The 26,606-nt window shown below is 40.8% G+C and overlaps 1 protein-coding gene and 1 pseudogene across 1 annotated transcript in view; one reads left to right on the top strand and one right to left on the bottom strand.

Moving 5' to 3' along the window:
• LOC116047349 (serine/arginine repetitive matrix protein 2-like) overlaps positions 1–25,904 on the bottom strand; it is a 39,005-nt gene extending 13,101 nt beyond the window's left edge. Inside the window, exons 1-3 of the mRNA XM_035993134.1 lie at positions 25,776–25,904; positions 24,543–24,595; positions 14,185–14,268 (exon numbers count right to left, since the gene is read on the bottom strand). The gene's annotated coding sequence lies outside the window, so the exon portion shown is untranslated. The remainder of the gene's footprint in view (positions 1–14,184; positions 14,269–24,542; positions 24,596–25,775) is intronic.
• LOC118493492 lies at positions 5,418–8,663 on the top strand (annotated as a pseudogene).
• Positions 25,905–26,606: the final 702 nt, after the last annotated feature.

The raw sequence follows: 26,606 nt of genomic DNA, 5'->3' as shown, positions 1-26,606 counted from the left end.
CATCTTCACAGTCTTCCTTTTTTCTGAGTGCTGTACGCGGCGGCGAACAGGAAAGCTATTCCCCTCTTGCTACCCCTCTATCTCTCGCTCTCCTCTTTTTGTCTCTCCTCTTCTTCTATCCCTCTCTCAGGCGCTGTCCCTGGCTCTGTTTTGTGCCTGTTTCCCTCTGCCAAGTCACATCACTAATTCTCCAGGCGATTAGAGTCAGAGCAGGCAATGTCTATGAGGCAGGTACGCTACACACACACACACACACACACACACACACACACACACACACACACACACACACACACACACACACAGTAACACACTCAATTGCATTGATTCCATTATCTGGTGCTGTACCAACACCCCCACTTCCCCCAACAACCACCTACAGCGCCTCCATCTATGACCCCCTCCTTTCATAAATCTGTGTCACCTACATACATCACACACACACACACACACACACATTATGCAAGCATGCAGTATCTCCAGCCATCGATCTCTTTCTTCTTCTCTTGCCTGAACACTCTCTCTCACTCTGTCCCCGCCTCCCCCCTGCTCTGTCTCAGCCCTTCCCCTCATTTTTTTTCATCCTCGTCTCTCCCCCTCTCTCTCTTTCTCTCTCTCTCCCACTCTAACCCCTTACATTTTTTCCAGGCGTGACGTCCCATCTTGCAGTCTACGTTCACGCGCTGTCTCTGAATGGGTGTCTATTACACTGTGTTTGTTTGTGTGAGTTTGAACGTCTGGGAGGTGATTGTGTATGAGGTGTGTGCGTGCATGTCCTTGTGCACCACAGTGCACTTACGCATCTGTGTGAGAGGGTGTGTGTGTATGTGTGTGTGTGTGTGTGTGTGTATGTGTGTGAGGAAGGGAAGGAGGGAACGGGGGGAGGAGGCAGTGGAGGGAGCTCACAGACGGAGGCTGTGGATTTTACACAGCATGAGGATCAAAGCCACAGCAAGCCCAAAGGTGATTAACCTCCCAGCTGTTCTGACCACAACACTGATGCTCTTCTTCCATATTTCGTTAACACAACAGTCTGCTATCAGTACAATTCATCACATAATCTATCTGACGATGCTGCACAAATTCTATGACATGTTGAGCTTGTGATGAAGTAAGTCATCAAAAATTGTGAAATCACATAGCTGAACTTTTGCTTCTTCCAAATTACAGCTAGTGTGAGAATTAAAAAAAAATAGTTTTTGAAATTTCAAGCAGTGAAAAAATTTATTTTAATACAATAAAAACTTAAGAGGAATTAACAAAAAATAATGCTGTTAATAGGGAAACATAACAGTATAACATTATTTATAAAATGTCTGTATTAAATGTGAAAACAAATGCAGGAACTGGCCACATTTTATAAAATAGCGAGTGGCAAGCAGCTTTATTCGGTTGTATTTCTTCTGGAGTTGGAACATGCCAGGGAGTCATTTCTTTGTGTGCATACAGAAAAGAGCAGTGCTCGGCAGAGATTGCTGATACATGCTCTTTTTTTCTCCTCCTTGCTGGAGCACTGCAACGCAATGCGGATACTGAGTGTCTGAGCCACTAGCCAGACACACTGGGGGACAGAGGGGGGTGGGGAGCGAGGAGGGGGGGTTGGGGTGCAGGGAGACGAAGTAGGCGGAGGCGGTAAGAAAGTTCACATACAGCCTCGTGCTTCAGGAGACACTGATACTAACGTCTGGGCTCACTGTCTTTATCTACCATCACTACAGAGATTGGCAAGCGTGTACAGATAGTTAACTTGGGAGATTTTTATGTCAACTGAATGAATGCACATGGAGGATTGCTATCAAAACTAAACAAAAACTAGAAACCTTTTGCCATAAAATGCTTCATGTTTGCCTAAAATGTAATTACACTAAAACAAGTTCAATTAAAATCCAAGGCTGTCACATACTGCAGTTAAAATTTTATATTTTCAAACTGTTGAAATCACGGTGGATGGATGTACAACCTGACTCACAAAAAAATTAATATAAATATGAGTTCCCTGTTTTCCTGGTTGTAACGTTCCTGTTCACATTTCAGCGTAATGTTGTCTGAAAAGATGTTCAGTGTTTTTTGTACACGGCATGCTAAGAAAGCACAGAAGCAAACAGCTATTGATAGTTGGCTCTATACCCCATTGGACTGCACCAAATAACAAATCAAAGAGCACTGCAGAGCAAGGTGGGTATATTGATGTCTGGATTAGCTGGACCTCGACAGCAGCACCTGATTAGTATTTCAGATGTATTAGATTTAAAGTCAATGCAGAAACAGTTTTGTAGCTTGTTTTCATGTCATTATAATTAAGGGATTGAAAATGAATTTGTTGAAGGAGAAACGTTGAATTATTTTAGATTTTATAATCTTTTTGTTCATCACTGCAGAAGACATCCACCAGACCCTTAGTAAAAACAGACCTTGAACAAGTAAAAGGTTTAAAAAAATGTTTTCAAGTGAATGAGAACAAAGAGAGAACATACTGTAGTACACTACACTTAAATACAATGTATATAATATATATAATTTAACTACACCCCTAAAAACGTTCTGTCCTGTTTCAGGCCAGTCTTCGTACTTACCACCTCAAGAGGCATAAAGAGTGATGTCCTTTGTGTGAAGTCTGTGTGACACCGCAGGGAAAGCTAGAAGGTTGTACAGTTATCTCCAGGCTGTTTATGATGCGAAACCATACAACCAACTACCTCAAACTGCAGAGCACCGGAGCAGGGCCAGCGCTTCTTCTTCCGTGCAATCTTCTTGTCTTTTACTCCTGTCTGTTTGTCTGTTTCTGTCATCTGTCACTTCCTTGGTTCTTGTTCCATTCATAATCTCATATATTTATGATGAAGCTATGTTTCAGATTAACATGTTATAAAAAGATAAGACAAAAAACTACAAGATTAAAGTTTAATATTGTGACACTGTTGGAATTTCAAGACGTTATAGCTGAGACTGTCTAACTAACTGCACTATATGCATTTTTGTGGACTTGTCTCCCTCTTGTGGGTAGACGCTGTACATAGACCACCCCCACCCCCCACCAGAGGCCAAGGCAGACCTTCACTGTCTCTGAATACAAAGACAAGCACTTAACCTGCAGTTGCTTACTGTGGGCGTCTGCCTGACCTACTTCTGCAAATGGAGCTAGTGGAATCTTCCTTATTCTCAAAGACTTGATACAGCACTAGAGAGCACACTTCATTGTCATTCTGAGGTTAAAGTCGAATACTCCTCTTCGGTTTTCATTTCACTGAACCAATAGTTAGATTACAGTACTGTCATGGTGTCTGAAGAAGGCTGATATTAGATATCTCGCCTTCAGCTGGTTGAAGGAACAACATTTCTCTTTCTTACTTGTCTATGGTTGTATACCAACACAAATATTCTTAAGATTTAATAATACATTAAGGCTGCAACTAACGTTTCTTTTTCATTAATGATAAATCTGCAGATTAGTTCTTCAATGAAACGTTTTGCCTATAAAATGTCAGGTAATAGTAAAAACGACAGCTCAAGGTGCAACATGACATCATGACTTTGTGTAAACATACATGCCACTTTGTTATCTGTACGCATTCTGAGTTATCCGTGTGTATGTCTACGCCCTATTGACAATGAGGACATACGTCATGGTAGCTTGCTGTCACGTGACGATTTGGGAGGTGTCTGAGCCCCCCCACCATTTTGGGATCCTACGCTATCGGTTGCCAGGGACAACAATGTAAGAGCGACACAGAGACGGAGCAGGAAAGACGGCTCGAGGAATAAGCATCACGGCGAACGGGTTGGGTTTAGGAAAACAATAACTGTGTTGGGTTTAGGAAAAGAAGAAAGTGACGGTTGACTTTAGGAAACGTGACACGCGGGACACGATCCCCGGTCTCCTGGGTGAAAGTCTTGTGTTTTACCCATCCACCACCCCGACCAACCTCCTGATGCAGACTTTTGCCCTTTCGTATTACTCGCTACGGCGTAAATTCACACGCAATCGAGTCAATGGAGGCCAAACGGCATTGATAAACACGCTAAAAAGCGAGTATGCATCTTGATAATACGCCAATAATGGCATATGAATTGGCGTGTCATACATACGCCACTTCATGAGATCAGTCTGCACGGTGACATCCTCAAGTGGATTGTTTGGTCTGACCAACACCAATGCTCCAAAATGCAAAGATATTTAGTTTGCTATTGTTTAAGACAAAGAAAAGTAGCAAACCCTCACAGTGTAAGAATAAAGGCCTCATTATGCCTTTGCACCACCATCTCTGAAACAAACTTCCTTTAAAACGTGAGGTTCTTTTTCTAACTTTATTCTGTGTTTCACACAGAACCTATGGGATACATATGGGAATCGCCTTGGCGTGACCAACTATGGAAGCTCCAATGACACCACGTCTGGCTGTGACAGACAGGTCGAACTGTACTAGGGCCACGCCCCCTCATATAATCACAGTCGACCAGCTCCTTACAAATCATTCTCGCTTTTTTCCCGTGAAGAAACTATATTAAGCTCCCTCAGCACTTCTAGGCTAGCTTGGTTGGTTATCTGTTAAACAGTTCACAGATGGACCATTAAGGACTACGTCGCCGAACGCAGTTCCCGACCCAGTCTGGATTTGCTGAGTAAGTACTTCGCAAGAAGTTTTTACCTTGTGGTTACACAGTTTGAAAGCAGTGTCCGTGTCAAGGCAAACTGCTCTTGTGTCGGCTAGTCGGTATTTGTTTATCGGTTTGCTAAGCTGTGTAACTCTTTTACCCTCTGGCTAACGCGTTACGGCGAGCCTCCCTGGGTTTAGTTAGCATTCGTCTGTTAGCTGGACCGGGTACCTGGAGTGAGCTAATGTGTTACGACGGGCTAACTTTTTCGGTACACGGTTAACGTTAGCTCGGGCTAAACCCTGTGTGCTAATCTTGCCGACAGGCTAACGTGTCACAACGCGCCTGCTAAGGTTGTATATTTATACTGTATACAACCTTAAATAACATCTCTATTAAACAAACAACCGATCAGAGCTGTGCCGAGCGAGGTAACACTTTAAGGGTTTTACTCCCGCTATTTCCTCATTCCCAAGAAAGGGAGCTCGTCACTTCGCCCGATTTTAGATCTCCGTGTGTTAAACACCTACGAAAATACACATTCAGGATGTTAACACACAAAGTGCTGTCGTTCAATCCGCCCGGGGGATTGGTTTGTGACAACAGATCTTTCAGATGCATATTTCCACATCGCCATTTATCCCGCACACAGAACATTTCTCAGGTTTGCGTATCGGGGCAGAGCCTACAAATACCAAGCCATCCCATTCGGGCTGTCGTTAGCACCGAGGGTGTTCAAGTTCAAGTGTGTGGAGGCAGCGCTGTCTCCGTTAAGGAATCAGAATATTTTCGTACATAGACGACTATCTGGTCTGCTCCCACTCATGGGAGCAGGCAGTCAGAGATTCTACTACGGTGATAAATCATCTCAGGGATTTGGAGTTCAACATAAACTGGGCAAAGAGCAGAGTAGACCCTGCGCAATATACGGAATATTCAGGTCTCAAAATAAACTCCCTCTCCAACCGCGTCACGCTATCGGAGGGGAGATTAGCGCCAATGGTACAATGTCTCTCCGGCTGAGCAAAGCTGTGTCGTTCAGACTATGCCTGCGCCTGCTCGGCCTTATGGCGTCAGTAGTGTCTGTGGTACATTTGGGGCTTTTAGCGTTGGGTTGCTGCATTACGCCTCTGCCCACACCGTCATCTCAACCAAAGGGTGAAAATAACTCTGGCGTGCATAGCAGCCCTCCACCCATGGAGAGACACGGTGGCTCTCGCATCAGGCGTCCCGCTAAGGGCGGTGTCATCCAGAGTAACCATGACAACGGACACGTCCCTGTCAGGATGGGGAGCAGCGCTGTTACGGAGAACAGTGAATGGCACATGGAACCGGAGGTTAGCCCAGGCTCACATAAATGTCTTGGAGCTTATGGTGGTGTTTCTGGCTCTGAAACATTTTCTGCACTTTCTCCAAGGTCATCATGTTTTAGTATAAACAGACAATTCCACTGTGGTTGCGTACGTCAACCACCAGGGCGGCACTCACTCACTGCAGTTGCACAAGTTAGCTCGCATGGTGATTTTGTGGAGCAGCAGGAGACTGCTGTCTCTTCGAGCAACACACATGCCAGGCGTTCTAAACAGGGGTGCAGATCTCCTGTTACGGGGGAATCCTCTGTACGGAGAGTGGACTCTCCACCCACAGGTGCAGCAGTAGAGGAAAACATGCAGTGTCCAGTGTTCTTCTCTCTGTCAGGCATAAATGCACCGCTGGGTATGGATGCTCTAGCCCACCCATGGCCAAATGTGCTACTCTATGCATTTTAGGGCTGAACGATTTTTGAAAATAATCTAATTGCGATTTTTTTCAAAAATATTGCAATTGCGATTCAATATGCGATTGTTTTTTAAGCTCTTTGTCTTCTGTATTATTCAACAAAGACAAGCAATAAATCATTGTATAGCATTAACAACACAAGATTAAATAGATTAAACAAACTGTTCTTTCCTGGAGGCCAGGCCTGTATGTGATAATGAAATTAGGGGATGCATGAATTTATATGAATGACATCTTTTATTGAACTACCTCAGTCACAGTAGTATATTGAGCACTGACCAAGCCTGGTGTAAACATTCATATGAAAGTCAGAAACAAATCACACTCAAGTGCCGATTGCAAAAATATAAAAACAAATATGTGGCTTTACCACACTTAGTAGTATTTAGATTATTTAGTTGATTGCACATTTTAAATACTGTCTTTGAACTAGACAGTTAAATAAGTAAAAAATATATATGAAACGGTGTATTTTTTACAGCGCAAACAGAGGAGCTGCCTCCAGCCCCTCCCCTCATGAAGTTGCGTGCCCGTATGCATGACAGGGTCACAACGTTGCACTTTCTCAGAGAGGCTATCGTTACGCTAGTAGTAGCATGTTGCTGGTGTTCTTGCCATGGGATTAACTGTACTAATAAAACTGTTGAAACAACGCGGCCACGCTGCTGTGAAAGCTCCCCGAACGTCATTTATCAGAGTCTGGTTGTTACCCCTCTCCTCCACTCCATAGATTTATAACGGAGCTAGCTAACTGGAGCTAACCGCTAATCATAGCTAATCGTTGCTAACCGAGCCTTCAGTTCTGCGTGCCTGTATCCATTAACTGCATATGTAAATCTGCTCAAGGTACGGCGTAGCGTTAGCGTGCTAAGTTGATGCTTTCTCGAGTCACGTGACCAAATCGCAGCCTTTGCGATATTTTAACATATCGCGATATAATTGCAAATGCAATTAATCGTTCAGCCCTAATGCATTTCCCCCCCTCAGTCTGATCTCCCCCACCCTAGCGAGGGTGAGAGGACAGAGCCTGTCGCTAATCCTGATTGTGCAGCAGTGCTCATACAAGCATTGGGTAGCAGAGATAATACAGCTCCATGGCCTCTCCCCATTCACAGAGACCTTCTCTCCCAAGCGGGCGGGGAGATATACCACCCTCACCCAGATCGCGTAGCGCTCTGGGCTTGGCCCGTGAGAGGTGGAACCTGAATGCATCAGGCCTGCCAGAGCAGGTCATTGACACAATTAAGAGCGCAAGGGCAACATCCACCCGCTCTCTTTACAGTGGAAAGTGGCGGGTTTTTGAGGAGTGGTGCAAACATAGGGATACCATCCCTTTTCAGTGTTCTGTGGTGGACCTGCTGTGTTTCCTGCAGTACCTGATAGATAAAGGGAAAGCTTTCTCCACAATTAAGGTGTACTTGGCTGCTGTCTCAGCTTGCCACGTGGGTTTCGGGGATAAGCCGGCAGGGCACCATCCCTTAGTTTGTCGTTTTATGAAAGGGGCACGGCGCAAGCTCACAGTTTCCAGGCCCCTGGTTCCTCTGTGGGATTTGTCGGTCGTGTTGGACACCCTCTCTCATCACCCGTTTGAGCCTATGGAGGCAGTGGGGATGAAATTTGTCTCTCTTAAAACAGCTGTGCTATTGGCTTTAACCATGGCAAAGCGTGTAAGTGACTAACAGGCTTGGTCTATTCGCCCTACCTGTCTGCAGTTTGCCCCAGGGCTCTCTAAAGTATGTTTGTGGCCCAACCCAGCCTTTGTGACTAAGGTGGTGGAGTCAGCCTACAGGTGTCCCTCAGTGGAGCTCTTGGCTTTTCACCCGCCTCTTTTCTCCTCAGGAGAGGAGCAAAGACTTCACATGTTATGCCCTGTCCAGGCTCTGCACATGTATGTGAGTTGGACAGCTGGGTTCAGAAAAGCAGATCAGCTCTTCATGTCCTGGGCTACTCTCCATAAGGGCAAGCTGTTGTCCCACCAGAGGCTGTCTCACTGGATTGTGGAGGCCATATCATTGGCCTATGAGTGCAAAGGTTTGCAGGCCCCCCAGGGCCTGAGAGCTCATTCAACAAGGGGCATGGCCACTTCATGGGCCCTTTTCAGGGGTGTGTCAGTGAAGGAGATTTGTGCAGTGGCAAGCTGGGCTACGCCTCACACTTTTGTGAGGTTTTACAGGCTGGATGTTTCCGGGCTGTCCTTGGCACAGGCTGGGCTGGAGGCTACAACGCCGGGGTCAGTGTGACTCTCAGTTCAATATGATTTTGGCTTCGGGAGATTCATGCAATCCGGGAGTGGTCTATATCTCCCATAGTGAAACAATGAACGAAATTAGAAAAAGAACTTTAGGTTACTTAACGTAACCCCGGTTCTGATAACAGAGTGAGGTGTTTCACCAACACATCCCTCCTTGCAGAGACACAGAAAGAAACCTATCTGGAATGATTTGTAAGTAGCTGGTCGACTGTGATTATATGAGGAGGCGTGGCCCTAGCACACACCTCACTGTTATCAAAAAAACGGGGTTAAGTTAAGTAACCTAAAGTTCGCTCCAACTCATCATTTTTTTTTCTAATTTCCACTGCCTTTTATACATTTTATAAATATAAATAAATAAATTAAATTGGGATTAGTTATGTATACCTCGCACTGCACTGTAACTGCAATGGCATTTTTGTAAATCTTTCATAATTTAGTGTTTTCATTTTTGCCTATTGATAGGCCTTGTGCTTCTTTTATATCCCGTCTTAATAGCTTTTTATGTCTTTTTATATCTTATGTAGGACACTCTGAATTGCCTTTTTGTCGAAAGGTGCTATAAAATAAATTGCCCTTCCCTTGCCTGTGCTTCAAATGAAGTGATTGTCCGATTGTCTGAAACACCCTTTCCAATGGCAGTATCAGGGGGAAGGTGTACCTAAAATGTTTGTAATTTACCGAAACAATCCAGCAATCAAGACCAAGTGTCTAGGTGTGCAGAGTTGTGAATGCAGGCGGGGTTTGAACTTTCAACCCTTCTTCTTCTCTTTACATTTCTACAACTGAGCACAACACATGGATCCCTTTGAGGAGAGACTGACCAAAAGTGTGCTCCATTATCCCCATTTTACGATTATCGCACCTCATCCCTCTCTGATACTGCAGGCTTTTTGCACCACCATCGTGTGTGGTCGTTTGGAACACTTTTGCCTGTCATACGACTTGGGGCCTGTTTCACCAAATTTACAACATGCAATCTGCAGTTTGAACATGAAATACTTTCTTTCTGGTTTCTTTGAAGTACTCTGAGACCTTTACCCTAAACACTTAGTGCCTGTTCTCTCCCTCTTTATTTCTCTCGACTGTGACTATCACACAAAGGTAAAAATATTCTTTGAAAAGCTGCGTGTACTTAGAAAGACAAAACTGACTTTATGGGGGAGGATTATCATCAAGTGTTACCTAACAGAAAGGCGGCAGTAGTGAACAACACGTCACTGCCCTCAGGTCTTATTATTAACAAGGGCAAACAGTGTCACAGATGTGAAGCACCCTACAGAGTTCAGCAGTGCTGCAGAGAGGAAAGTTAATGATGCCTGTAGAAAAGACCATGCCTCCTTTCAGCCATATATAAGCCAAATATGACTGAGTGCATGCATGAATGGACAATTGAATGAATGTTAGTGACTCAACTTCTGCACTTGAATTGTAGCATTTTCTGATTGTGTGCAGTTAATGTTTTGCAGCTGTGTTTATTTCCTTTTGCCCTCATCAGAATCTCAGGTATGGTGTCAGATATGATTTGATAAGGTACATTCAGGCTAATGCAAAAATGGGTGCATTTTAGAGCAGTTTTCAAATAGGATTTAATGGGTGAGTAATTGGATAACATTTTGCAGTAATAGCACTATCCAGTTAATCTCTTTAATACTCCATAAATAATGAGGCGTACCGACACATTCGACATCTAGCTGAGGTGAAATTGGCTGTTGTTAGTAGTCAATGGCTGTGTTTTGACACTCCTTCTGTGTGCCTCAAGGACTCATTGATTACTTGATAGCTGCTGTGCAGCTGAGTTGCTTGGCCTCCTATTTAGCTTGATCAATGCACCAAAAATACAACCTTGAAGTCTTGGATGACTGGGTCCTCACTGACAAAGCTGGATTCAAACACAAAAGTGGTAGATCCCTGATTCCTCAAATCTTACTCTATTGCCTGCCAGGACCATAACTGCATTTTAATATGTATTGCATAGCACAGGTAAATGTGTATATGACGATGAAAGGCTGTTATTGGGTCTTGTTCAATTGCATTATGGGCATACAAGCCATTTGTAATTAGTCACAACTTGTAATAGTGCTAAAGATTCAACATTTAACCCTTATTAAATGAACAAGTAGCCAACTGTCAACAAGTGTGAACTAGTATATATAATATGCTTAATAGAGACATAGATTGTTTTTTTATGGCCTGCTTCCAAACGCAAACCCATTCACCTCGCCTCTCTCCACTGCCCTCTGCCATGCTAAAAGCCCACCCTCCGCCTACCCTTCATTTTCTTTCTTTGGCCATCCTTCCGCCTCTCCAAGTGCCTCTTATTTGTCCTTCTTTAGTGAACATTTCAGGCCTCAAAATCTTTTACAACTTTTTTCTTTTTTTACTCAGACAATCTCTCTGTTCATACCAACTAAGTCTCCCCCCTTGATCCCCTTGATTCTGCTCCTCCCCCTTTTAAACCTCTCTCACTGCTTCATTCGCAGTCGGATCACGCATGAATGCGGCATGGTTGTGCCAGCTCTTTGCCAATCTGCCTGGGTGTGTTTGTGTGCCAATGTGAGTCTGGTGGGAAGCCCCTGCACTGGAGGCCAGGGTGGTTCATAAGCCCGAACCCCGGCTGGTGTCGGGTCAGATGAAGCTTTGCGGGGATTACAGTTCGGCCTCTTGAGAGAGCGAAAACAATTTAATCATGTTGAGCCAAAGTATATCTATGCCTAAATCACCAAAATATGAAAGAAAACAGGTTGTGCTTACAGTGCACTACAATAATCTCAAATATATCTATACAGTGACATTATTTCAACCCAAATCTGATGTTTTAGTGGCTAAAGTAAGCATTAGTTAGCAACTCAGTGTTAACCGTTGTAAGCACTCAGTACAACAGTGTCCAAAGTTTTTGACGACATAAGAATTTGGCCAAAGAGCAATGAAATAATGACATTGCTGAACTAACTGGCCAAAATGGCCACGAGAAGAAGGGTTAGTTTTGCAACAGAATATAAAAAATATTTGATGCTAAGCAGAACTAAATATTTTATTAAATCAGCCCAAATGCCCTGTTGTTAGTAAATTACCAGTGGCTAATTTAATTACAGCCAGTTTTAACATCAGGCTTCTAAAAGTGTTTGTGCAAACCTCTTAAATTAAATTAAGCGGTAATTCAGTTTGTTAATTTAATTCAAATTGTTATCACTTCCAATAATGACTTTGGGGATATGGATTATCACACATATGATCATCATGTTTTAATCTATCCTAACAACAGCTGAGACGATACTGAGCGATAACATATTGTTAGTCAATCCTGCTAAAATAATACAACTCATATTTTGAGGGACTATCCATTGCATAAGTTTTTAGGTTTTGTATAAAAACTACCAGCTGAAGCTTTTCCATTAAAACGACTACACAATCTTAATTTCTTTGCTGAAAATTGACAGAAATTTGTTTTAATCTATACTTTACAAATTGGCAATTCTACAGAAATACAAAATATTATCAGTCTGGAAAGGAACTCGTGGAATTAGAAGTAAAAATATGAAATCTAAAATGTTCTTGCTTTTTTTCACCTAATCTAAATGTATGGCCATTTTGCATGACTTTTTTGACCGAATCACTCTCAAGACTTGTGAGAATTGGTGACATTAAAACAATAAGCATTCTGTTCTTCAATCTTTAAAATTGTATACCAAATAAATACATGAAACTACAATGGACTGTCAGAGAGGAAAGCCATCAAATGGCAAAGACTGCATGGTCTTTTACATGAGAAACATGACCCAAAAAAAACACTGACTAACTGGAGAGATAATTAATGAGAGAAGATTACTGAAATCAAGCACACATCTGCCTCATAACACGACATTACTGTCAATTAAAGAAAAACCTTTTCTTTACAAAAGATACACAAAAAGCAAAGACAAAGACAAAACAAAGACTTCAGGTGACTCTCCCCCACTCATCGTCTTTGAAAAGTGATGCAAAGAGACTACGGCACCATCCAAACAATGTAGGGGCACGGAGGAGCGAAATCTGCCCAGTGACAGCAAATAAACTGTTAACCGCAGCTATGAATCGTCTGGCTAGTGCCAGCTCAACAGGAATGCAGGCCTCAGACAGCGGTTCTCAAACTCTGGGCCAAGAAGCGCTGATGGTCCGCTTGATTTTACAATAGGGGGCACACTGTTTAAGAAAACATAATTGTTTCTTAATTAAGAGAATTCTTAAAACAACAAATAAAAATAAATAAACTGTGATAGTGTAGTGTAACTAACTTAAACTAGGTTGAATGACTATGTGATGAGAAAACACAAATATATGCATAGACAAAGAAATACTAAACATTTTTTATAAATTGTCAGAAAACACACAATCACATTTAACTTCAAGAGAGTCTAGAGTGCGATGACTACTTTACCAATTGTATTTAAGAGAAGTAATTTAGAGACAGGTGAGGAAGATTACATTCTTCTACCCTGTCCCAAAAAACTGGATCTGACCCTGTGTAGCAGGGTCCCATCGATGCTAATGCACCACTTCAATCAGAGTACAGCTTGGTGAAGGGCCAGGATAAGTATCTGCTGGTCACAAACCATACATTATTAGTTCTCTCAAGATAAAATGAGATTCTGTGGTGCAATTTCTCCAAACCCCCTCTACTTCGCTCTCCTTGTACCTTATTTACAAAGGCAGAAAACGTTGCCATGGGAACACACCACCAGGCAACCTCAGCGGCTTGGCATGATGCCCAATGGTTGCTAGGGCACTGTTGTCAATGGCTATTGGGTTGTGTCGGCCAGTATGTGTGTGTATGTGTGAGCATGTCCTGTATGTATGAGCAGGAGAGGAGAAAGTGTGTGTATATGCGGGAGTGCCTGTTCACAAATGTGCACAAAGCACACAGCACGTCTAAGCTTTAAAAAGGTACACTAACACTTTAATGTTCTTATTCCATGCTGAGGGCTTTTATATGAGTACAATATATAATAATTGTAAATAATGCATACCATTTTGGATTGGTTTTCTGATTGCTGGTTTGACTCTGTGGGTGACAAATGATGGAAGGCAGCTTTTGTTGGCTTATATACTTGTTAATATAATTTCTTTTCTTGGTAGAGTGTGTGTTTGTCAAAGAGAAAGAAAAAGAGAGAGAGCACTGGTAATCATGCAAGCAGTTATGTGAGGTCCTATATGCAATTATGTTAAATAACACACATGATGGCTCTCTGATTTTGTCTTCTTTCAACATTTTGTGATAGCTAACAGTTGGGAAGTAGTCTGTTTATATTAGTATAACAATTTTGCTTCAATACGCATTGTCAATAAGAACAAACTTGTGTTTTGTGATGAGAGCACAAATTAAAAAGACAGAACGAGAAGAAAAAGAAGCTGAGAGACATGGAAATGTTAGCGTCTCTCTGTATACTTGGAGCTGATGTTCTCCATCACTAGCTGTGATCTCTCGAGCTGTTTGCTCTCGAGCTGTTTGCTCTCTCTTCCATTTCAGATTCAAGTCTTTGTTGGTATAAACGGGAAGAAACAAATGTTGCCAAAGCATTTACCTCACATCTAGTTTGGATCTTGTTTGAGGTTTTTCCCATGGCTCTCTTCTCACTGGGGAGCTTCTATAGTTGACCACGGCATTCCTGAAATCAGCAGAGCATCATGCAGATTATTAGCATACCACAGGATAGGAAGGGGAACATCAATAAACACAGTGAGCCATGAAGTTGGGATAAGTAAATAAATAAAGTCAGCCACCCAGACACAACCTTATCTGGGCTTTTATCCAGCCATTTAGTCTAGTAGAGCAGTTTTCAGCAAAAACCATCCTGGACTCAATCAATCAACAATACTACGAGATAATTAAATCATAATGGACCAATCCCTGATTAGAGACGAAGCAGTCAGCAGCATTAAGAAATGAATAGAAACGCAAGCATTTATGACAGAGGAAGCATCAAACATTGTGTGCAGAATATGAAATGGATTAACAAAAGGGGAGATAATGTTGAGAATGAATACTGTGCCATCAACAAAGGGTGAATGAGAGGGTGGTACAAAAATACATGTACAGCGGAGACAGTTAAAGTCAATGGTGATGAATAATACATTAATAATGCTGGTAAATACAATCCGACATCATAAATTAAACAGCAGTGAGCCAAACAAATGCAATAATTATGATACTGCAACACAATGAAAGACAACAGAGAAGGAGATGTGCGGCTTTTGTGTTGATGTACGCTCATTAATTCCCACGTGTGCGTATATATATATGGGTCTCTGTGTTCCTGTCTGCATGCACTTAGGAAGAGCGAGTATTGCCTGTGGCGCATCTTATCTAATATTATCGAGAGGAAACACAACCTCTCCCCCTTGCCTCTTTTCCCCCCTGGTCCTTTGAACTCAAGCTGCTGCTGGAGATGCAGTCTGAATGAGCACAGCATGTCCTGAAAGGAGGTCAGAGGGCAGGAAAAACAGTCTGGTGTCATGGCAACTTGATGCCACCAACCAAAAATTTGGAGAGGCTGGTGGGGCCACAGGAAAGCTTGGTCAACCTGTCACAGCTTATTGAAGACGGAGATAAAAACCTTTATTCTTTGAGCCCTAAATGATACAACTAGTGATGTTCTTTATTTTTGTTAGAATCAATACATTTCCATAAAAAGAGCAGATCTAAACAGCTATGTAGTGACTATAAGTATCTCCGTTGTACAGTAGCTAAAGCCTGCTTTATTTCATTCTTCTGTGTCATAAGCTCCATTGGAACTTTTGCGTGACCACAATGCAATGGTGGCACAACGCCACTACAGTGCAAAACTCTGTGGTGGCCAATCACATACATGCAAGTGTACATTCCTTGTAGATTACTTTGTAATGTGAATGTCATATTTTTACTGTTTACCTTGTGATTGTCGCGAGGCTGCTAACACATTGTTGATTTTTGGTTTTAATGTCAATGTTAAGAAAAATATGGTATAACGGCAGTCATATCCTTCAATCAATATATTAAAGCAGCCATAATTGTATTTTAAGGTTGTACCAGAATAGGTTTACATGGTTTAATTTTCAAAAAACACCATATTTTTATTATACTGCAGTGCTCTATCTCACTGCTGCAGATCCTCTTTTCACCTGGTCTCTGTTTTAGCTACAGAGTGAGACCTCTTTTCTTCTTCTTCTTCTGTACTATCTTTGATTGCACTGCACATGCCCAGTAGCTCATATGTAGATCATGTCAGCTAGCTAGCTCCATAGACAGTAAAAGAAAGGCTGTTTCTACAACTTCGGTCAGTTACAAGGCAGGATTAGCTGGGAGACTTCAAAATGAGGGCGCACATGTAAGTAGTTCTTTTGTAGATTATGGTGAACTTGTGTGTGTTGTAGCAGTGCTTTGCTATTGAGAACGAGGTAGCATGCTAGCGTTAGCATTAGCGTTAGCATGCTAACGAGCTAATGGTTGCGGTTAACCTGCTCGTTTCGGCTTGTGACGTCACAAGCCGTGCCGATTTTGAACAGCTCACCCAGAGACTGAAGGCAGGACACATTCAGAAACCGTATCTCACTCTAAACAGCATGGATGGATTTTTTTCAAAGTTTGTATGTGTGTGGAAGCACCAGAGACACAACATAACACCCCAAATCCCAGAAAAAGTGATTTTTTCATAATATGGGCACTTTAAACACGTTCATATGTTACATTTTATTTCTGCATAATTCAGATTTTTTAAACTTGATTAGGGTTGGGTATCGTATTTTTACGATTCTGATGCCGAACCGGTACTTTTAAAACAATTCCGATTCCTAAAACGATTCTTGAAAAACTGAAAAATGACATCAAAGAAAGGCTCTTTTACAGAGTTTTTTTAAAATCGAAAATTATTTAAATGTAACAATATATTAATGTTTTAAAGTACTTAAATATATAAGTAAACCTAAGTCACCTAACACACAACTACAATAATTTAACAATAAATAACAGTTACACTAAATGTTGAGTTGGTATGCTAACTAAACCAGCTTCAAACTTTAGCAGTTCTTTTGCAGAAAAATTACCATATTTGTCTTCTCTGGCAAGATACGACACCTCTCCTGATCCGTTTTGGTGAGCCCAGAGGGAAAATATGGCAGACTGACTACAGAGAAAGTGTGATATTTTTATGTCTGTTTCGGAGCAACAGAGGGATGAAAATATTTCAGTCGGCACATAAAGTGGAACCGAAATGAGGAACCGAAATTTGCGTTCTAATCCGGTCCGGTACCAAAACCTAAACTTGATTGACTTAACTTGGTAATTTTATTCTGAAGACTATGAAGGGTTTTCAAGGAATACACAATTACTGTACCTTCAAATCAGTTCACATATAACAGGTTAGTAAATTACTTTTTTTCTTTGTGTATATGTGTGTGCATGTGTGAGGCTTTTAGGAGTTGCACATGTGCCGCATCTGCACAAGTGTGTGTATGAGGCTGCACATGGTGTGTGTCCTTGTGTTTGTTCAATGCGGCAGATGGTGGAGTGGCAGATCAATAGGAAACAAATGAATTCAGATCAATATTAAGCCAGGGAGGGAAGGAGAGCGAAGGATAGTCTGGAAGCGATTGAGTGGGGTGATGCACCACAGAGGAGGAGGAGGGGTGGTGGTGGGTTGAAGGGGTGATGTGTTACCAGCAGCACAGCGACTAACTGTACACTTGGGAAAGACCGCTCATTTCTACAATCCAAACCTCAGTGATTTGAGGTCATTGACGGTTAAAATGGATGGTTAAGCGAGGTAGAGAGACATACAGAGAGACATGAGAGCAGCGGTGCACCGGAGACAAGCCCGGCATTCCTACATCACTGGTAGTGTTTAGTGGACAGTAGTAGTGAAATGAGACTGGACAGTGCTTCTTTTTATGAATATTTCTATTTTTAATATTCTTTCCTGGTTAAATAAAGTTACACATTTGTTGTCCTTCCTTCACTTTGTTGTATTTGATTATGGAAAGCCCTTTAAATAATGAAGCCTGAATAAAATAATTAAACACTGTAAAATACATTTTTCTAGTATTTTCCTTTTTCCAATCCACTTTTTATTTAATATTTTTCATGCGTGTGCTTCATGCTTGTAATGCTTTATGTAGCTGACAAAAATCAGCAATCCTCAACCTTATTTTTTTATGTTAGAGCATTTTAGTAAAACACTTTGTTAGAGACCAATCTGGTGAAGACTGAGGTGAGAGGGTCATGTCTGTGAATAAACAAACCTTCTCAGATGATCTTGCAACAGCAACATCTGCAACTGTCTGCACAGTCTTGACCCTTTTACTTCTATTCCATGTCTAAATAACACATTTCCTTCTCACCATGCATGGTAAGATTAAAAATCTCAGGCTAGCGAGGATTTAATTCTGACCTTTCCACTTAAAGTCCCAGTTGGAGCTTGACATTTACAGCCAAACCAGTAAGGACCGTTCAGATTGGGAGTGGGCTAGACTTCTCAATGCTTTACTACAAGGTTCGGAAAGTACTAAAACTACCAAACAATCTTTATCAATGTTAGTAGTGCTACAAAAAGTTATTTTCACTCTCAATTAATCTGTTGATTATTTTCTAAATTAATCAATTTCCTTTTGTCAATAAAATGTCAGAATATAGCAAAACATGCCTATTATAATTTCTGTGAGCTCGTGGTGATGTCGTCAAATAGCTTTTTATTGTCCAACCAAAATCTTAAATCCAAAGAGATATAGTTTACAATTATATGAAAGCTAAACATTTTCACATTTGATAAGTTTGAATGTGTGGCGCTTTGCTTGAAAATAACTAAAATGATTAATTGAGTATCATAGTTGCAAAAAGTTGCATTAAATCAATTAAGTGATTAATCAACTAATAGTTTCAGCTCTAAATGATAGGTTTTAGATCTAATAATATAATAAAACTCTAATAATTGGGTTTGGTTTTAGACAAAGGTTTCTGGTCTAAAATGCCTGATTGAAGCTGTATTTCTGTCTAACAGCACATGTAAGATCCTCGGCTGAAATATAATATACTGGTTGACAATATTCGTCTAGACTGTGATGGAGAAATCCCCAGAGATTTGATCAAGTATCATATTTCTATTGTTAAGAATATTATTGTGACCTGAGCAATACATAGGCGATGGATTGTAGCAGTATCAACATACCAATTACTTACATTTACAATTTTGCTACATTAACTGTATATTACATAATTCATTATCTCAGTTACATTTATTAGCATATGTTTATTGGTGAGATATATCATACCAGAACAGTGATTATAATTATTATAATATATATAATTATAAAGTGACTAATTTTTTTTTAAATTCTTTCGATTTGGAGCATTGCCTTGAAATTACAGGATTGTTCGGCTTTGAGTATCTACTCATTTCTCTGCACTGAGATCAAAGAATCAAGAGCCATTTAGGAGTTGGAACTGAATGAGACTTTGAAGTGACAGTGGTGAAAACAAACACATGGGTGCTGAGTGCTTGTGAACCGGCACTCTCAACTTCCAGCTCAAGGTTCCTCAGCTCTTGAGATAGATTTCAATGATGCGTAAATGCCTCAGTTAGCTTTAAGTGCAGTATCTCTGATGCCTTAGAGAAAATACTGTTCGCTGTAAGTGGTATTGTTTAATTGAAGAGGATACCTATAAAATATAGTATAGTATTTCCCAGAATTCACAGTTTGGCCTTGAAAGAGAAGTATGAATGGTGGAACATTGAATACTATCGCAAAAATGTTATTACAATTTGCACAATGTATATCAGAAAATCAGGTTAAATATAACAGCCACTTCAATTTCTCCTTGTAAACTATGATCTGATTAGGATTTATTTTATCGTTTACGGTATGATTGGCTAAGGGTCTAAGGGGCACAGTTGCTATTTTTTACTATTCTAGTAGAAGATTTGGCTGCAATGATGATCTACATATGCAGTAAAATAACAAAAATGCATGAGTTATGGCTAAATAACGTGTTGTCAATTTTACAATTAAAAAACCCTACAACATTACATTCCATACAACTTTTACTTTATTCACATTGTGACTATGCTCTATTATTACAAAAAATGCATGAGCATTGAAATATGATGCAATTCTCAAGGTGATTAATTAAACTACTGCAGGGCTGCAACGATTATTTTGCTTTTCATTAGTTGTTTAGTCTCTAAAATGTTAGAACAATTGTGAAAGAAATCCACGATTGTTCAATTTACTATCATAGGAAGTAAGAAACCCCCCAAATATTCACATTTGAGAAGCTGGAACGAGTGATTTTTTAAAAAACTTTTTCATTAAAAAAAATGACAGAATCAATTATCAAAGTTGTAGCTAATTAAAGTCCTTTGGATTTACTAATTGATTAGTTGTTTGAGCTCTAAATTAAATGTTAGTATAATACCTTTTATAGACTGGCTGTGGCAGTTAAATAAATGGACCAACAGATCCCGTTGCTCTGGACGGAGACCAGTGAAGGTATATTAGAAGCACTTTTCTGGTGATAGCTGAGCGTTACTGTGCAGCCTCCAACTGAGCTTGAAGACGTATATGTGACAGCAACGTGTCTGAAAGTTTTAAGTATTCTGGTAGCTGTGCCAAGAGAAATCTCAATCATTCCAAATCTTGCAGAGACGGAGAGCGTAGGTATATGTAAGGAGATGACATAGGCACAGGCTAATTATTACTAACTAAAATGCTAGTTAACATTAGTAATTCAACTTAATAAGCTAATGTAAGTCGAAACTGCCTGCGAGCTTCTCCTGTACGGTAATTCCTCTACTATGCGACAGTAAGTCCCATGGTTATGACACAATCGCTACGGAGCCATAACGTGAGATACAAGGTAATGGAGCCTTTTATACATTGTAGTGTTTCTTTAGAAATAAACAATGGACAAATAGAGTCTTTAAACGCTTCAGATGTAAAGTTATTCGCTGTCAAAGTGACGTCAAAATGAATGGCAGTCAATGGGATGCTTGTTAGCATCAAAATGGTGCCATAGGAGGTACGGGTTGTGGAGAGAGGCTTACCCCCTTGACTGTGGCCATACCTGTATCAGACAGTGAGAATATTCTCACTTCATTTGCATTAAAGCAACAATTCCTCTATCAGCCAGGTTTAAGATCATATTGTACATCATATTGTCTTTCAATATGTTTCTCTAAGCTACATAAGGGCTACTATGACTTCATATGAATCATCATGAATTGCATATTTTGTAGCACCCAATGGACCCACTGGAGCAAAAGAGGGACTGCAAAGAGCAGCTGCCATCTGAGTAAATCTATCAGACTAATGTCTGGAGAAACAAGCTCAGCAGGCCTTCAACTACATCACTGTCACTCATCTGTACCAAACTAAAGAGATTAAACTGACAATGATATCAGAAAGAGAAAAGATACAATTCCTCACGTCTGATCAGATGGAACAAGTATATGTTTGGCATTTTTCCTTGATAAATGTCATAAACCATGGATTATTATTATTATTATTATTATATTTTTTATAATAATTATAAAAGTTGTTATCTATTAGTTTTCTGGCTAATCGTATATCAACATATTTTTTTCTTTTCATGCAAAGACTCATTTAGTTTGATAGAGGAAGTAAAACCGACACAGAGACAGACAGAGAGAAAGACAGGGAGAGATACCTGAGGCAATGATAAAGAACATCAACTCCAACCAGACAGCCTGCTAAAAAAAAAAAGCATGGCGAGGCAAACATCGCCATGTCTCTCAGCTTTTCTTCCTGCCTCTCCTCTTTAATCTGACAGCCTCCCCTCTCTTTCTCTCTTTCTCTCTCTGTTCCCCTGAGCTGTGTTCTGTGTGCTCCATCCCCGCCTCTCTCCATCTTCCTGCCTCTAATGTGCTTTGGCGTGTGTTACCCACGGGTGCTTGCGCGCTGCTGCCGCCATCCTAAACCCAGGTCAGGGGGGCAGCTGAAGCGGCGCAATGCTGTCTGTGACATCATCAGTCACTGCTATTACTCACGTCTCACCTCCCATCACTGTCTGAAACTGCCAGGGCTTTAGGTGCTCGGTGGCGGGACGAGCGAACACATACGAACAAACACAGGCAGAGTTACACACATGTTGTCAGAGATAAATTAAATAGCATTTGAAGAGCTTTATCCCAATATTCTATGAAATCCAATTTGGAGATTGATGTTATCTAAAATAGTTCAGGCTCACACATAGTTGTGATGAAATTATTTTAGTGTAGCATGCACAAATATCAGTGTTTTATTACACGCTATGACTTTGTGATAGTTTCAGAAATGTCTTTTATGGATTTAAACTCTTTACTTAATAATTCAGTTTTAACCTAAATGGACTATAAAATGGGCATGTCATTACAGTTAATAATTTAACATGACAGAATTGTTACTATGGTATGCCATCAATCACAGTTAAGTGTGTAAAACTTTTATATGTAAACACATAGGGCTGCAACTAACTACTATTTTTTGTTTTTAATTGATTAATTTGTCAATTCGTTTTTCATTAATCTAACCTCAGCACTATTTATTTGCTTGAATACAAGCTAATCATTTTGATCTTTTAATATATTTTATGGAATTCAAATGATCTAGTACATGGACTACAAGATAGGGATGAAAGAACAGTCAAAAATCTAGCATGATAGAATAGTTCAGATAGGAAAAAAGAATAGTTCAGATGGCATTTTGTCAATGACAGAAAAGTGTGCTAAAATGACTTAATTCAGTTTTTTTAATTTCGCATTGTTATAATGTCCAAATGGGGCACATCTCTCACCCAATTTAAGTGAAACAATAAATCATGAAACATTTGAGCCAGGTATCCCACCAGTAATTCACATGTTTATGGAATGGATGTAGAGTACAGAAGAACAAGAATCTCCAGATGTGGCTGCTGATATCCATCTGCATGAGGTATAAGGCTGTGGTCAGCCTGAATCTGTGTAAAAGGGAGAAACGTGCTTCCATCAGTGAGCATGTGTGCGAGGTTCAGACTGTGTCAAATCGCCACATCTGCCATCAACGGAAACACTTCTGTACCTGGGGGTCTGTCTGTCACCCCCGCTGTGAGCAAATGAAGAGATGAGACTCTGCAAACTTCTTCACTCAAGAAAACAGATAACTGGTATGAAAGTCAACGGCCTTGAATGTGGGAATGCACTGTATAAATCATACATGACCAGCACCACCAGGCTCCATATGCATGCTACAGCACTGCATTAATAACAAGCATGCCAATGTCATATACACAAGCATATAGAGAATGTATATGTCTACGTCTTTTTTGTCTCACTCCCCTGCACTCTCACCATGTCCTCTTGAAAGGACCGGCACCGGCAGCACTGACCTCAATGTGCCAAAGAAAAAGACAGAGAGGGAGAGACAGACTTGATACAAAAAAGACGGAGGGTGAAGGGCTGGGGAATGGATAAACGACAAAGACAGAATAATGACGTAAGGAATATATTTGAAGAAAAAAATATATGAACAAAAAGTTCATGGGGACAAATAAAAGACAGAACAAAGTGATAAAAACGTGGCAAAGTAGGACAGCAAAGTAGGACAGCAAAATAGACAGCGTGACTGAAAGACAGACAGACAGATTAACCAAAAGAGACACAAGAGAGAGACAGAGACAAACAAAGAGCCAGCAGTTAGAACAAAAGATGATATGATGTAAAGGAAGAGAGTGGAAGAGGAGAAAGGAGGACAGACTTGGAACCAGACAGAGGAAAACGAGTAGAGAGAGAGAGAGAGAGAGAGAGAGAGAGAGAGAGAGAAAGACAGGCAGGCAGAATTAGAAAAAGATAGAGGAGGGCAATGCACAAGCTAAAATAGGTGGCAGACTCTCGTCAATGCAGTGACCTAGTCGCGCAAGACTGAGGAATTCTCCCTGTCGACCCGGACACATTCCTCCGGTCCTCATCAGACGTTAACCCATGCCACACCACCAAACTGTACTGCAGTGGCTTACATGGCCTCTCTTTGTTACTGACCCAGGAAAAATACAACAACCTCAAAAATACACATGCTACTAACCCTACGCAGTTTATAAAGCAGCATTAACATTTTCCATTATGAGTGGGTGCTGCGAATGAATCTGGAAATCGAATAAATTACCTGCAGTGTATTTACAAAGCTTTTTCTGACAGTAGAAGCAAACTGCTTCAAATCTCTGAGCAAACACCTTCAACAACAATGGAAATATTAGGTAAAGTGCACAGTTCAACTGGCTCTGAATCAACAGTCTGTGTGTGCATAGGGCCCTGCAAAAACACATTGTGAAAATATCAGGGCAAGAAGGGCTCTATTGTGTCATAGAGGCAGATTGTAGCTCTTATTCTCCTGCTGCTGGACCGGGGGCATGGGGGTGACATCAGCACAAAGACAAAAATGTAATGTGAGGCATCACACCACAGGCCGCTCTTTATACCCGCACTCTATCACTTTTCAGCAACATCTGATAATCGAGACGTGACCAACAGATGACCCTTCCACTAGATGCTTACTAAGATAAGTCATAGCCAACAGTGTTACACCAAACTGACTCAAGTAGGTGTGCCAGCAAAATGAAAGATTGTCTGCTAGCTGCTTTCACATAGGCCCACAGTGCACATACGTATATGTGAGGTTAATCATGACAGAATGACTCAGGGAAGAGTAATTCAATTATTCTGATGGTGCATCGGCATTTCGATCGGGCCACAGACTAAAATGGCTGACCAAGTGTTTCTGACTGCTGAGTGCCATTAAGCAAAGCTCTAGTCAGTGAAGCACATGATTTTAAACAAACCTATACATAGACTCAATCTCTGGGGATAAAGAGGAGGTACAGCATATGTTGCTTATTCTGGACCCTTTTTAAAGTTAAATAAATGTACAGTAAATCTTTCCTTACCTGATAAAAATCACTTCTTCAATGAAAAGTTCAGGTTTTCTCAGAGGCTCAACCTGAAAAACAGATATACATTTACATTATTTTTTCATTGTAATTACTTTGAGAATTGTAGGTATTCTGTAAAACATTTTGAACTGATTCTGGATTGTTTGTCTTTTATTTGTCTCTTAGCTAGCATAAATCCAGCCGCATTCTTAACACTAATTTTGGTCATCCTCGCTGCATATTTAACCATATTTCAAGATCCTTTTTAATCCTCCATTTAATACTTCACTTCTACTACTAACACTTCTGATTGTTGCAGGCATTTCAAAGTACCAATCGTAGCTCACAGCAGGCCAGTTGTACCAGCACTAGTCACTAGTCACAGCTGGGAAAACCAATTCAGCAGCATAAATTCAAAGTTGCTACACACAATAACAGCTTGCATGGGAATTCCTGAGGTCTGTTCGATCCATTAATGTATGCTGCGGTTGAATGTCATTAATTATGAACGAGAAACACATGAGATCCACAGAGAGCTGGTAGAGAATCATGGGTCATGGCTGTGGACTGTAGTCCTGTGACTTTTTGTGACATACTGTGTGAAGTTACAAATATTATGCAGTCAGATATACGCTAGTTTTGGGCAGGCTATCTTCGAAGGTTTGCACGTTTTAAGAAAACCAATTTTTTACTTAGAGGTTGAATTAAATCAGAGATCAGTAACTGACTTAAAGTTAACTAAGGACATAGAAGTATTTAGCTTAAACAGGATGAGTTTTGGCAAATGACATAGAAATGTACATACTGTAACGTGTAAATGAGGCAGACCGCCTGCAGCAAACTGTTCCTACTATAGGTGAGGTTATTCTACTTCCTCAGTCTTTAGGTGTCAGGCACTTAAGTCCATATGTGTGAATACTGCAGTTTCTTTATGCAGTCAGGGCCTCTTCCCCTTTAAGGCCCAGAGTGTGTTGACCCTGCCAGTGAGTTCATACCATAAGCAGACCCATATAGCTTCTCCTCCAGAGCCTCTGATCACGACCCTGCTGAGCTGCCGCCTCAGTTATGTAAGATTACATAACACCAGGTCTGTCTGAGTAATATTTCATAACCTGGGGGTCCCACTACACTGACATTACCATCAAATCCCCTCATGTGTGCAATCAAAGGTGCAAGGCAGGTTTGGTAACGTAAAAGTCAAATTTGAAAACAAAAAAGATCAAGTTAATGGCTTTAAAAGGGATTTACCTCTCCTAACCTTCTTGTTTCTTTTGCTGAAAATCACGGACCTTTGATTCCTCCGCAAAATGTTGACATCAAAGACGTTTCCCTTCATTTTCTTGAGAGCTACAGTGGAGGTCACTGAAAGGTCGAGCCTGGGACACCACTAAACAACAAACTGTGTATTATTGAAATCATTGCAATCATTTAGCACACATTTAGACACTGAATATATTATTAGATAACTAGGCCAGTAACTGTTATCTAACGGCCTTGGCTATACAATTAAGATTCTCTTCGATAACCTTGCTTCATTCACAAACAAATGATAAGCAAAGATTTTAAACCAGACAAAAATGACAGAAACTAGCACAAACAATCAAAAGGTGTGTCAGCACTTATGGCTTAAAGTAACACACACTCGCACACCAGAAAAAAAACGTTGCCGGCGGAGGGACACGCACACTCCCCTCGGAACGATACCAGTGGACAATCTTGGATATAGATAACAACTGTGGCAAGTAATAGAGAGAATGTGGGCAGAGATAACAGAAGGCTATGTAAATAAAAAACAGAGCAGGCAGATATATAACACAGGAGAAGAAAAAGGGGCAAGGAAAGAGATGTCAGGAGATATCTGAAGCTGTTACCATGGGAGAAAAAGAGTATACTTGATGGATGTTACAGCAGATGGACTACACTGCAAATGGACAATAGCAGACTTGTGTTATATATCGAATGCCTCTGTCCACTGTAACCCACTACTGTCGACATCTTTACATAGCAGACATGCAGTAATTTGCGCCAAAGCCTCCGTCTTTACCTGTAACTTCACCACATCAAACGGAAGTAATCTCG

Source organism: Sander lucioperca, chromosome 16 (genome assembly GCF_008315115.2).
Source record: "Sander lucioperca isolate FBNREF2018 chromosome 16, SLUC_FBN_1.2, whole genome shotgun sequence".
In the NCBI taxonomy this organism is placed as follows: Eukaryota; Metazoa; Chordata; class Actinopteri; order Perciformes; family Percidae; genus Sander; species Sander lucioperca.
The sequence above is the reverse complement of the archived record's forward strand: the minus strand, read 5'-3'. Positions and strand labels throughout refer to the sequence as shown.